General features: G+C 51.9%; 1 protein-coding gene across 14 annotated transcripts in view; it reads right to left on the bottom strand.

Annotated features, from left to right (window-relative positions):
- Positions 1 to 13318, bottom strand: part of MYO9B (myosin IXB) — an 87285-nt gene extending 73967 nt beyond the window's left edge. For all 14 annotated transcript variants that reach the window (XM_079770946.1, XM_079770940.1, XM_079770949.1 and 11 more), the window contains exon 1: positions 13271 to 13318. The gene's annotated coding sequence lies outside the window, so the exon portion shown is untranslated. The remainder of the gene's footprint in view (positions 1 to 13270) is intronic.
- Positions 13319 to 13387: the final 69 nt, after the last annotated feature.

Below are 13387 nucleotides of genomic sequence, written 5' to 3' on the forward strand. Positions count from 1 at the left end.
CCCAGCCAGTCCTCCTAAGACCACCAGATTATTAACAAGGACAGACAGGGAAGACATGATGATTAAATTCAACAGGGTTTCCAGGACGGGGTCCTCGACTAGAAAAAGAACACAAATGAAAGAATCGGGGACATCCGATAAGGTCAGGAGGTGGGTTAATAGCAGTGTATCAATGTCCATTTCTTAACTGTACAAATGTGCCTGATAATGTAAGATGATCACAACAGGGGAGGGTGCGGAAAGAAGACAGGGAACTCTCAGTACGGTCTTTGCAACTTTTCCGTAAATCTATAAGGACTCCAACAGAAAAAGTTCACTTTCAAAAAATGCATTTGTTTCTGAAGACATTGCAGAAAAAGGTAAACTGCAGTCAATGTTGGCAACAAACAGTGAATGTGTCTCGGAGTAAGAGGCATAAATACGTGTGGGTCAGGTGCGTGCTCACTGTGTGCCACCTAAGCATGACTGAGGATACAAGATGAACCAAACTTGGCTCAAAGCCCGGTGAGAGAAACTGATATGCAAACAAATGTGAGAGAGTATAAACCACAAAAACACACATGCATGAACACACTCATATGAATACACCCGCACTCATGAACTCACACACAGAACACACGTGCATGTTCACATGCACATACACAAAAGCACACAAATAAACATGGACATGTGTGCACAGCACTTGCATATGCACACACACAGAGCCAGGGCTTTAGGCAGAGATGACACGTCTGTGACTTGCACTCTGGAGACATGGCTGATAGGCACCACAATTTCCGGAAGTGTGAACCAGCTCACAGGCTGGGGGCTTCGGACTGTCTCACACTCAAGCTGCCTGGATGCAGGTGGAGAGGTCACATGAAGAGCCTTTCTCCCTCCAGCAGACACCAACCTAAGCAAGAAGCCATCAGAGGCGAGTGACATGATCCTGCTCCTGCGGCCTTCACCACCTGCCCTGACAAGGGTCCGGCCGAGGCCTGGATGGGCTGAGGGCCACACGACCTGAGGCACTCAGGGCCACCCCACATCCTCCAGGGAAAGCTGATCATCAGGCGCTTTCGGAGCCCTGCTGTGAACAGAGGCCTATAGGAGACATTTGCAGCTTGGGGCCCTTGGTGGGGGTAGCAGGAGACCCTGCGCTCAGAGACTGGAGATGGGGTTGGGGTGGGGGGGCCATTAAAGAACTAGTTAATGCATGCCCCACCCCAGGCCAGGAGGAAGCAGATAAGGCTTGCTCCAGGCAGATGCTGATAGACAGGGCTGCAGGGAGGGGGAAAAGCCTGTGAAAAGGGGTGGAGCCAAAACCAGCTGAGGCCGCTTGTCCACCAAAGGGTCCACCTGACTGCCCTGCTGCAGCTATGCCTCTAGCCGTTGTCAGAGCCCACCCAGGCCCACCATGTCTGCATCCTGGGAAATGCCTCTGCCAGACCTGTCTGGTGGCCCTTACCTGCTTAGTCCGGCCTCACCTGGCCCTTCTCTCCTCCCAGAGCAGCCCCCTTTCCTCACTTTCCCAGGGTTTCAGGGGGAGGACCCTCCAGCAAACAGCTCACGTTGCCTTAAAGCCAGAGACACTAATACATCCTTCTCCAGCCCAGGGTAGAGCCCGGTCACCTCCTTGCTTCCACGCAGCCTGAAGCCAGCCTTCCCCATGCCCACCTGCCCCTCAGTCCATTGCCACCACCCACACCCTGGAACCACTGCCCCTTCCCCCAGAAGATGCCACCAAGCTCCCACTAGTCACACCTGCTGCCAGCAGCCTCTCCCAGACCTGCTCACTTGCTGTGCAGCCAGCATCACCTATACCTGCCCTAGTGCAGGACCCCTCCTGCCCTGCCCCTGGGCTCTGTTCCTGGGACACTGACTGCACTGCACCCCCTCAGGGACTGTGCTCATGTGCAAGGACACCTGCCCTACCTCCAGCCCACCACAGCCACCTCTATCTGCCCTGCCTGGAACATCCAAAAGGCTAGTTCTCTGCTCCTCTTACCGACCACATCACATTTGCTGTCACCATGTCCCCAGAACAGCTGTCTCTTCTCATCAGCTGGCCAGAAGGTCTTCCCATGGAGCCCCTGGATGCACTGGTCTAGATGTGGGTGTCCCAGCACAAAGCCCCTTGGGGGCATCCCATGGCTGGTCCTCAGAGCCCCATACAGCACAGCCACTCTTCCGTCTCCACACTGGCTGAACGGCACACTGTGGCCACTCCCAACCCAGCTCAAGGCCAGGCTCCGAGGCCAGACCTTGCAGGGTCTCTCCAGCCCAACCATGGAGAAGCTGCCCAGAGCCCCCTGACCCACAGGAGGGCGTAACTTTCCCCAGTGAGCCAGACAACCATTCACCTACCCCCAGACCCTGCCCACTGCTTTGCACACCCAAATCCCAGATGGAGGTCTGCCCCACCCTGTCGCTTCCTTGTGGTGCCATCCTTAACCTCAGGTTGGCATGTCATTCAAATCCCTCTGCCAGGTCCCAGGCAATGATGTTCCTGGTGCAAAATCTCAGGACGCACCTTCTGGCCCAGCATCCCTCATTCCACAGGTGGCACCATTTTACCTATAACACTCCACGGATCAGACCCTTCCTGGGCACAAAAGAGCATCTTGTTCCTCATTTGACTGTCAGGCTGGAATTTTAAAAAAATTATGTCTATTGAACAGCAGCTGTTTTTCTATTTTTGTAAATTGTTCGTGTCTATTGCCCATTTCCCCCCACTGAAGCATACTATTGCTTACTGTTTTAGAGGAGCTCTGTGTATAGGAAGGCTATTAAACTCTTTGCCATGTTTGATGAAACTAATTCATATCAATTTACTTCTGAATACGGTGTTTTTTGAGACAAATACTACATTTTTCAGGCTGTCAGATCTGTTGTTTATTATTACTTTTATGTCTACTGCCCATTCCTTTCCCAAATCTGGTTAACATAGGCTATACCTTCCCCTCCCTTTTCAGATTTATTCCTTGTTAATCTTTACCCAAGGATATTTTTTCCCATTGATTTTTAGAGAGTGGGAGGGAGGGAGGGAGGGTGAGAGGGAGAGGAATTGAGCGTGTGAGAGGGAGAGGAATTGAGAAACAACTATGTGAGAGAGACACATCAATTGGTTGCCTCCCACACAGGCCCTGATGGGGGATTGAACCTGTTACCCAGGCACGCGCCCTTGACTGGGTATCGACCCGAGACCTTTCCATGTGTAGGTTGACACTCTAACCACTGAGAAACACCAGCCAGGGCCCAGATTTATTCTTTGCATTTAAGCCTTTATCCATCTGGAAATTATTCAAAAGGTGTCTGAGTTTCCTAGGGCTGCTGTAACCAAGTACTACAAAGTAGGTGACTTAAAACAACAAAATCGATGGTCTTACAGTTCTGAAAGAGTCCAGCAGGGCTGGCTCCTAATGGAGGCTCTGAGGGAGAATTCACCCCAGGCCTTTCTCCCACCTTCTGGTGGCTGCCACCAACACTTGGTGTTCCTTGGCTTGTAGGTGCTTCATTTTCATATCTTTCTCCATCATCACGTACTGCACTTCTCTGTGTCCTTGCCTCTTCTTATTTAGACATCAATGATTAGATTCAGTATGAGTTCATCTTGAGATCTTTACATCTGCAAAGACCTTATTTCCAATCAAGGTCACGTTCTGAGGTTCTGGGTGGACATGAGTTTTGGGGACATTAATCAACCCAGTAAAGTGTGGGAGGGTAAATAGGGATTCAAATGATTTTCTCTAGAGAGTGAAGTTTTAATGCTTTTTTATTAAATAATCCTTCTTCCTCTGACCAGGAGCTCCCCCTTGTTTGTTAAATATCACATATAAGTTATTTGACACACGTGAGTCTGCCTCTGGGCTGCTGATGTCTGCCTGGTGCCATGCTGTTTTGATGATCACAGCGTCAGAGCTGTGACAATTCATGGATAAATCATTATTAACTAATTGTCATTAAACAAGTACATCTCTGTTGGAGGGGTTTTCTTTGGCTTCCAAGCATGCCTTCCTCATTGAGTCTTAACAGAGTCTGTGCGACCTGGAAATCACTCATGCTATGGCTTAAGGTCCTTGTCACAAGTGGATGTGAAACCTGTGCCTCAAGAATCCCCGGACTGAAAGGAAGCAGGTCTGGGGCTGAGGAACTGGAGGTGGCAGGTCCTGGGGGTGGAGGGTGATGGTGGCGAGACACAGCTTGGCAAGCGGCAATCGCAGGCTGCAGCCACGTGTCAGGGGCAGCAGGTCCTAAAAACCCATGTGTCTGTCCTTCATCCAAACCATCTCACCAAATCTCCCGAAGTTAAAATGCCCATTCTATCCTCCAACTAATACTCATAGAAGTGCATACAATATGAATAGAAGCAAAACATACCCCCACATGGATGGAATCTGTCTCCCCAGGACTCAGGGGAGAACTATGAGAGGACCAAAAGGTGGGAATGAAATGCTCATCAAAGGATGAAGGATAAGCAAAATGTGGTCCAGCCACACAGCGGACTATTAATCAGCCATAAAAAGGAATGAAGCACGGATACATGCTGCAATATGAACTTCAAAAACATGCCGAGTGAAAGAGGCCAGACACAAAAGGCCACAAGGTATATGATCACATTTATATGAAAAGCCCCGAACAGGCAAATCCATAGAGACTGAAAGCAGACTAGTGGTTGTCAGGGGGTGGGGGAGGGGAGATGGGAGTGACAAACTAATGGGGATGGGGTTTCCTTAAGGGGTGATGTAAATGTCTTGGAACTAGAGGTGATGGTTGTATAACACTGTGTCTGCACTAAATGTTATTAGTGAATTTTATGTTATGCGCATTTTACCACAATAAATAACTCCCACTGTGAAAAATTAAGGCTTTGCAAACGCCACACTAGTATACTTTATGCACTCTGAGAAGACGTGACCCTCAATTCAGGGCCTTTCTCCCATGCTCTTAGGGAAAGGAGACGCAGGGAAGAAGGGGAAGCAACCACAAATTCGGCCCCAGGGGTGGATAAGTAGGCAAATGTGAATGCGCTCAAGGCCTGGCCAAGGCTTTATGCATGAAAAAGCAAGGTTCTGCCTATAGGTTTGGCGAACAATCTGGAATTTACTGGAAAATAAGGCAGACGGGGCCTCCAGAAAGTGTAGTGGAGCAGCTTCGTTTATATAAGGCCATAATTTGCAGCCACATGTTTATCGGATGAAATCATTCTCAAGCTAAGAGGAGGAGGCTGGCATGACTGTAGAATCATGTAGGAGGTACCACTTAGAACACACAGCATTTCCACATTTCCATGCGGATGTCCTTGAATTTTTTAGTTAGAAATGATCATGCGCCCTAGCCGGTTTGGCTCCTTGGATAGAGCGTCGGCCTGCGGGCTGAAGGGTCCCGGGTTCAATACCGGTCAAGGGCACATGCCTGGATTGTGGGCTCGATCCCCAGTAGGGAGCATGCAGGAGGCATCCAATCAATGATTCTCATCATTGATGTTTCTATCTCTCCCTCGCCCTTCCTCTCTGAAATCAATAAAAATATATTTAAAAAAAAGAAAAGAAATGATCATGTGAAGTTATTGGGAAGATGGATGCTGAGAAACAGCAACAAAACAAGTGTGTTTCTCAGTCAAGGCAGCTCAGAGGACAACTTAGGGTTTCGATTGTGATGATGCGATGTGGCCACAGCCATGGGAACACCTGGGACCCCCAAAGCTGTAAGAGGCAAGGGTCTCCCAGGGCGGCTTTGGAGGGAGCCATGGCCCTGCTGACACCTTGATTTTGCACTTCTGGCCTCTAAAGCTGTGAGAATAAGTTTCTATTGTTTAAGTTGCTTGGTTTGGGGTACCAGCTTACGGCAACCCTGGGGCACAAATCCAGGTCCCCAGTGCAGAGGGTACTAGACACTCCAAGTACAGACACCCTCTCATAACTGTTGCCTGAGTGTGTCCCTTTCTTCCCTAAGACATACCCCCCAGGCTTTCCAGTCTGGCCCAACCGGTCTGAGCCCTGGAGAAAGCCCCTCCCCCAGACATGTGCTAGGGCAGCCACCTCCTCCAGCAATTCCATTCATCTGCCCCTCAAGACCCATCCTTCCCCCAGGGGTCTGTAGCTACATCCTTCAACCTGTCCTGTCAACAAATGTTTCTCCAGTCCCTCCACCCAGCCAGGCCAGTTGGGCACAAGAGAGAGTGAGAATGCAAAGGTGTCTTGGCCTTCAGGAACCTTGACCACAAACCAATCCACGAGCAGAGGCATTTCTAACCAGATGCAATGTGTGGCACACCCAGGGCCACCCTAGAAGATGGTGGGAGACATTTTTGGGTCCTCCTCATAGAGGGGAAGGGTGGTGTGACTGGCACCTGGTGGGTGAAGGCCAGGCACACTGCTCAGCACCCTACAGTGCACAGTACGACCCCCACCGCAGAGAATGATCCAGCCCCAGATATTAGAGGTGCTTTGGTGAGGACAACTGACCAGGGTGGTTATTTTGGAACAGGAAGCAGGGAAGTGCTTAGAATAGACAGTTGCTGAGGCCTGTGCAGTGACGGACAGGGGCGGACAGGCCTAGCGCTTGGGGATGGCGGCCCAGTGAGGGTGGTGAGCTCCAAGGGCAGAGGCAGCCTCAGAACAAGGGGACCAGTGTGACCGACAGAATGAGGCTGGAGGGGGAGGGGCCAGGGTTGAGGAGGTCAGATCCTACCCAGTAGCCTGGTGAATGTGGGATGGAGTTGAAATTTTCATGCAAGTTTGATGGGGAGCCCCAGCTGGCTGGGCACAGGGAACACCAGGGCACGAATGACACAGGAAGGGGTTAGCCAACCAGCATGTGACAGCTGGACTACCATGGGGGAGGGGAGAGAGGAGGGTTTCCCCATTGGGTGGCTCCTATAGCAGTGTGTGGGGAGACTGATGGTAGCTGAGCCAGGCACTTGGGATGCAGGTGGGTTCTGGTTACAGGGGGACAGGGACGACAGACCTCTGAGGCTCTGTAGGAGGCTGGGCTCTGGGTCTTTTACAGGTGACTGGTGGGCTCATAAAGACATGGAAGGCCGCCGGGGAAGAGGGTCTGGATGGGCAGAGGAGACCCCTTTGGGATCTCGAAATCACACAGTCCACCTGTCATCACACTCAGGTGGAAAGCCACCTTGAGAACCTCCTGTGGACAGAGCTACAGTGACAACACATGAAAGCCCTGCTTCGGACCACGGCTCGGCAGCCCTGGAGAAGGAGGAAGCCTTACTCTGCTCTAAGGTCCACAGGACCCCGCTCTCCCCCGCAACCTGGGACATGTCCCCATGGATCCCCTGTTGCAAGTCTGGGGACACTCTCTGCCTCACTAGTTGCAATGTGGGATTTGGGCAACAACAACCATGGAACGGTTTATCTCATGCCTGGAACTAAACAGCTGCTCAATTAACACTGGTTGTTTCTGCGCTCTTAGCACAGTGATGGCGAACCTATGATACGCGTGTCAGCACTGACACACGTAGCCATTTCTGATGACATGCCGAGGATGAAACATTTGCGAAATAATGTTTTTTCCTCAAAGTGACACACTACCCGAGTTATGCTCAGTTTTTTGGCGAAGTTTGACACACCAAGCTTAAAAGGTTGCCCATCACTGTCTTAGCAGATGAGTTATTTCACAAATGCCACTTGTTGCCTCCCACCAAGAGCCCCTGGTCCAGTTTCTTCAATAACCCCTCCTTGGGCTCCATTTTAGAACATTCCCACCATCACAAAGAGATCCTGAACCCTTTAGCCATAGCCCCATTGTCCTAACAAGACCCCCACGTCCATCCCTGTTTTCCATTCTTGACTTTGCCCACACTGGCAGCATGGGGTACTCTCTGGCCCAGAGTCACCCCCTCCCATCTGTCTGTGACCCCCAGTCTCATGGTCTTCACATGAGCAAGGCCTCCTTCTCATAGCTACGAAGCACACCCGCTGCCCAGTTTCTGACACAAAGATCTGGTTCCACTTTCAGACCCAGTGATACCTTCCATCACCTGGGTGGCTGATGGTCCAGGGTTTTGACCTGTTATTAACATCTTTGGTTATAGCCACCAAACAGCTCCCTTCCCAGCCTATCCATGCGCTGTCATGGAGGCAGAGTAAAGGTGATCCTTTAGGCTGGCCACAGGTTTGGCAATACTCAGGATAGAGACCACAGTATGTCCCGATTATAAACCTTGGCCAGACCCCTGGTGGGCGTGTGCGCGCGCGCGCGCACACACACGTGCGCGCGCACACACACACACACACACACACACACACACACACGGCCTCCCAGGTCTGGCTCCAAATATGCCCCTTGCAGAGTCTGAGATACACTCCTTCCCAAGCTGGGTCCCTGCCTCTTTACAGTCACCCCAAGTGTAAGGAAGGACATGTGCGAGATCTGGAAAATTCCCTAACAGGGAGCTGCCAAAGTTGATGTGACCAACCTGCCCACCACCCCTAAAATGTTTACTTAAATGAGTGAGACAAAACAAAATGTACTCACTCTCTGTTGGTCCAACTATTTGTCCAAAACCCCTTTACTAAATAAAAATAAAATTGGCCCCTTATCCAGTGTTATGGGCTGAATTGTATGTCTCCACCCCCTCCCTCAATTTATTATGTTGAAGTCCTAAACTCCAACATCTCAGAATGTGACTGTCTTTGGAGACAGAGCCTTTATTATTTACCCTCACCTGAGGATATATATTTTTATTGCCTTTTTTTTTTTTTTTAGAGAGAGAGGAAGGAAAGGGAGAGTGAGCGCTCGAGAAAACGAACTATTGCTATGAGAGACACATTGATTGGCTGCCTCCCGAATATGCCCTGACCGGGGCTGGGATAGAACCTGCAACCCAGGTACATGCCCTTGACCTGGAATCGAACACCCAACCCTTTGGTGTGCAGGCCGACATTCTAACCACTGAGCAACACAGGCCATGTCTGGGGTACTTTTTTTATGGCAGCCGCAGGAAACTCGCACAGCCAGCATTGACAGCAGTGAAAGGCTCATTCTCACACATACAGACCCATGAAGCAGGGCAGAGCTGGGATATAAATGAATGAGTCAGACCAGGTCAGCTTATTCATCACTCTGACTAATCCCCAGGCCAAATGCTTGAATCACTACTTTATTTATCATTGGGATCCGGCGAGGAAAGAAAGTCTCGACGAGGAAATGAGTAGAACCCAAACTCATCCCTGCATTTCTGAGACATGCCTACCCTCTGAGGCCCTTTCTGGGTCAAAATGAAAACGGGAGAGGTGAAGTGATGGGGCTCTGTGCAGTGGCCGGCAGCAGGCTGCCTCTTCAGGGGCCTGGCAGTGCTCAGACAGAACCCTTTGTTCTGCGACTCCCTCTATCCAGGAGGACAGAGAGAAGGGCCTGTCTTGCTCTGTGGGGAAGCCGAGCAGGGGCTGCCTGGCACAGTTGGTTGGGGACTTGGGGACATACAAAGGGCTGGTGGGTGGGGAAGAAGGGGAGGAGGGACATCGCCCACAAGGGCTCGGGAAGGCCCCAGAACGTGCATTTCCTCGCATGGAGTTACAGCAGCAACGTCACAGTTGGAGAACAAGCAGAGAAGCATGCACTAGGCGCAAAAGTTAGACAATGTGTCTAACATTTTTTTTTGTCTTAAAGATGGACTGGCTTCTGGAGACAAGCGGGCAAACATGAGAACATAATGTAGCTTCCAGAGCCACCTTGATCCGGGATCACCTCCAAAGTAGCTCTTGAAAAGAGAATCAAATACCTCTAATCTCAGAAGAAAAGCAACAATTTGTGCCAAGGCAAGGACGGTTCCTGCAGAAATCCAGGTCAGTGGTAAGACAAAGAAGGGAAAGACAATGGCATGGCTGTCTGGGCGAATGCAGACAGCCCCCGCTCATCTCCTGTTCCTCCTCTGCTGTCCATTCTTGATGTGTGCTGTCCAACTCCCCCCGGTCCGTTCCCAGTGGTGCCTCCTTTTTATCGAGTCTCCAGATTAAGAACTGTCTGGATGGCAGAATTCAGTTGCTGACCTCTTTTCCCCACTCCTGTTCTTTTTTTTTTTTTTTTTTTTTTTTAAATATATATTTTATTGATTTTTTACAGAGAGAAAGAGAGAGGGATAGAGAGTTAGAAACATCGATGATAGAGAAACATCGATCAGCTGCCTCCTGCACACCCCCTACTGGGGATGTGCCCGCAACCAAGATACATGCCCTTGACCGGAATCGAACCTGGGACCTTTCGGTCCGCAGGCCGATGCTCTATCTACTGAGCCAAACCGGTTTCGGCCCCACTCCTGTTCTTGACAGCAGCTCACAAGGAGCTCAACTTACCCCAAAGATCCACTGAGGCGATGGTGGGCCTGGGGCAGGAGCCAGATTTTTTTATAGAGCAGAGATTCTTACTGTTGGCAGTTCTGCCCTCAAGGGACACACAGTATGTCTGGAGGCACTTTTGGTTTGAGGGGTGGGTGCTATTGGCATCTGGTGGGTGGAAGCCAGGGATGCTGCTCAATATTCTAAATTTATGGGACCCCCCTCCCTTGACCCCCCCAGCAAAGAATGACCCAGTCTCAAATGTGAATGTTGCTGCAGTTGAGTAACTCTGCTCTAGAGATTTGTTCCTCACCCATTTGAGGTTACTCATGATCCTTCGAGTTTCTAGATCACCCAGGGAGCCATCTCTGAAGTCACCACCTCCCTGAGCCTCAGTATCCATCCTGGGGAAACAGGAACCAGGCCCTCCTTGCAGAACAGAAGAGTTGGGTACGAAAGTGTCTATCACAGAAGGGTAGAGCTGCACAGGGACCTGCTTGTGCAAATCCGCCTTCCAGGTTTCATTTCACACCTCCATATCCTTCAAGGCTTGGCTTGAGTCCAGCCAGGTCTTCTGGAGAAATTGCAGGAATTCCCAAGCGCTGAAGCTTGCACTAGTCGTTCCTCATTCTATTCCTATGACTTCTTGGGCTAGCTCTGTTGCTGAACTGACTGCCACTCAACTCCACTATTCCTGTTGGGTTGGGTGGGCGGGAGGGGGGGCGAGTGCTCATCTCTGTGCCCTGGAACCAGCCCCCAGCACAATTAGCCCTTGCTTAACTGAACACTGGGTCCACCCAAGACACACAACTTTGAGGAGATGAGGAGAGGGAAGTGGCAAGTTAACAAGCCCCTATTGGGGCCGGAGAATGAATCCTACAGCTGAACAAATGGGAGATTCCTATATCTCACCTGTTTCTTGGAGTCACAGGCCTGGACCTGAGGGAGGGTCTCACCCAGCAATTTCCAGCCACAGGATGCAGCTAGAGCTTTGTGAACAAATGTGGGGTGCAAAGCATGTTGGGCACTGCCAACTTTCCATTTGAAACATGAAAGTGCAGTTTTTTAAAAAAATGATTTTTGGATATAAATTGTAGAATGGAAGGCCAAACCACTGCAGCAGGGAGGGGATCACCAGTTGGGGGGCTGCATAAAATCCAAGGGGGCTGTGTGCTGGACACACCAAGATTATCAGGAGGGGTTGGGTTTCAAAGTTGAGAAATGCTGACTGAGGTCAAGTCATTCATTTTGCAGGTGAAGAAACAAAGAGACTTGATGGAGGTGAGAACCCCCAACACGAGACCCTCCAAGAGAGCCTGACCATGCTCCTGGTGCAGGGAGGAGAAAACAGCCAGGGCCATGCAACCAGAAGAGTCTGGTCCTCTTTATTGGGGCTGTTCTGGCCAGGGCAAGTCCATGCTCAATGTCTGCAGAAGGCATGACTGGGCTCTGAATGAGTATCCTGGAGCCACCTTTCATAAGGACCAGAACATTCTGGAAGTGAAGTGGGTAGCTATCTTTCTGTGGTCCTCTTTACATTCAAGCTATCCAGATTTACCTCCTGTATGAGCTATAAGCCCCGGCTCCCCAGCCCTCTGGCAGATCCCAAAGTTCACCACAGTCAGGAAAGGAGAGAGATGAATCCTGATCAAAACTGCCCCATGCAAGGCCCTTGCCAGAATCGGGCCCATCAGATGGTGAAACAACTTTCCAGCTCTCCTTGTCACCTCCCACTGCTCCTGGATGGCTTAAGAGCCTGGAGACCCCTAGACCTGAACACAGCAAGGTAGGAGCTGGGACCCTCCAACTGCAGGGCACAATGTCTCTACCTCAGACAAAGAGTGCAGGAGAGGCTTTCCCTTTGAGACCCCAGGCCTACAGGCATACAGAAGAGAAGCAGGGCACACTGGCTGCCTCTGGGGCTGAGCTCACAGCCGCTGGAGGACAGATTTCCTGTATGTCGTTTTACCCATTTAAGTCCAAGGATGCAACTGCGAGGAGGTGGTGACAGCCTAGCACACACGGAGCGTGCACATGCACTCCCTCCCCTCTGAAACCCAGTTCCGGTCCCAAGGAGGGCCCAGAGTCTGCTTCCTTGCTCCCGGGGACACCCTACCTCCTCCGCCCCCCCCCCAGGGCTTCAGCCAGCCAGGTCTTAGCAAAAGAGTTGTGTGGTTTTCCAGTCCGGAATCCTGGCCCAGAGAGCGCTGGGACTCACCCAGGGTCACCCAGCGGCTGGGGGTGAAACTGAGAAGATGAGTCAAGAGAAGCCCCCCCCCAACCACCAATGTCCAAGGGCTGCATCCCAACATCTGAATGGGGTCACTCTCTAGTCCTTCCTTCCCCTCTTCCCCAGGCCCTCCCTGGACAGGCCCTCAGTTCTTGCCATAGTTTCTACCCTCTTTTGCTCCCTTCCTTCGCCCATGTTCCTCTTCCCAACTGAGCGGGCCACCGCACCAGTGGGTTCAGAACCGCTTGCATTTATGAACACCCACTGAGTCCCAGGCGCCGCCCTGCCTCAGGCACCATTCTTCCACCCCTTCCACCGCGGACAGACGCCCCCAGGCTGTCCCGCACCCCTTCCCCCGATCGCACCCAAGCTGTCCCGCCCCGACCAGCCTTGCCCCCTTTTCCCCAGCGTGGGCCCCTCAACACCGCCTCCTTGCCTCTGCCCCTCCCAGACCCGTTTCCTGCGACCCCTCAACTACCACTTAAGCCACGTCCTCTTCAGAGAAGCTGCTCAAAGCCACAAGACCTACCACCCCCACTCGCCCACAAACTCCACTACAAGGTCCGCCCCATCAACTTTCTTCTGTTTCATCCAGCTCGCGCGCCGTCTCCGGCAACCCCTCCACGACCCCCAAGCTCGTTCCCGCCCCCCACTCCACCCCTGCCTTCACACACCCCCATTCCCCCTCAGCTCCGTCCCTACACTGCAGCCCGCCGACGCGAGCTTCGACAGTGAGCCCCCGCCCGCGGTCGGAAGCACTCACCTGGGCCTCAGCCGCCGCGCGCCGCCGGTCCCGGGCCGGGTCCCCGGCCAGCCCGCCCGCCCGCCCGCCCAACAATCCTCCGGCCGCTCCGCTCCGCCCCGCCGCGCCCGCCGCTCC

This window comes from Cnephaeus nilssonii, assembly GCF_951640355.1.
Source record: "Cnephaeus nilssonii genome assembly, chromosome: 5".
Lineage (NCBI taxonomy): Eukaryota > Metazoa > Chordata > Mammalia > Chiroptera > Vespertilionidae > Cnephaeus > Cnephaeus nilssonii.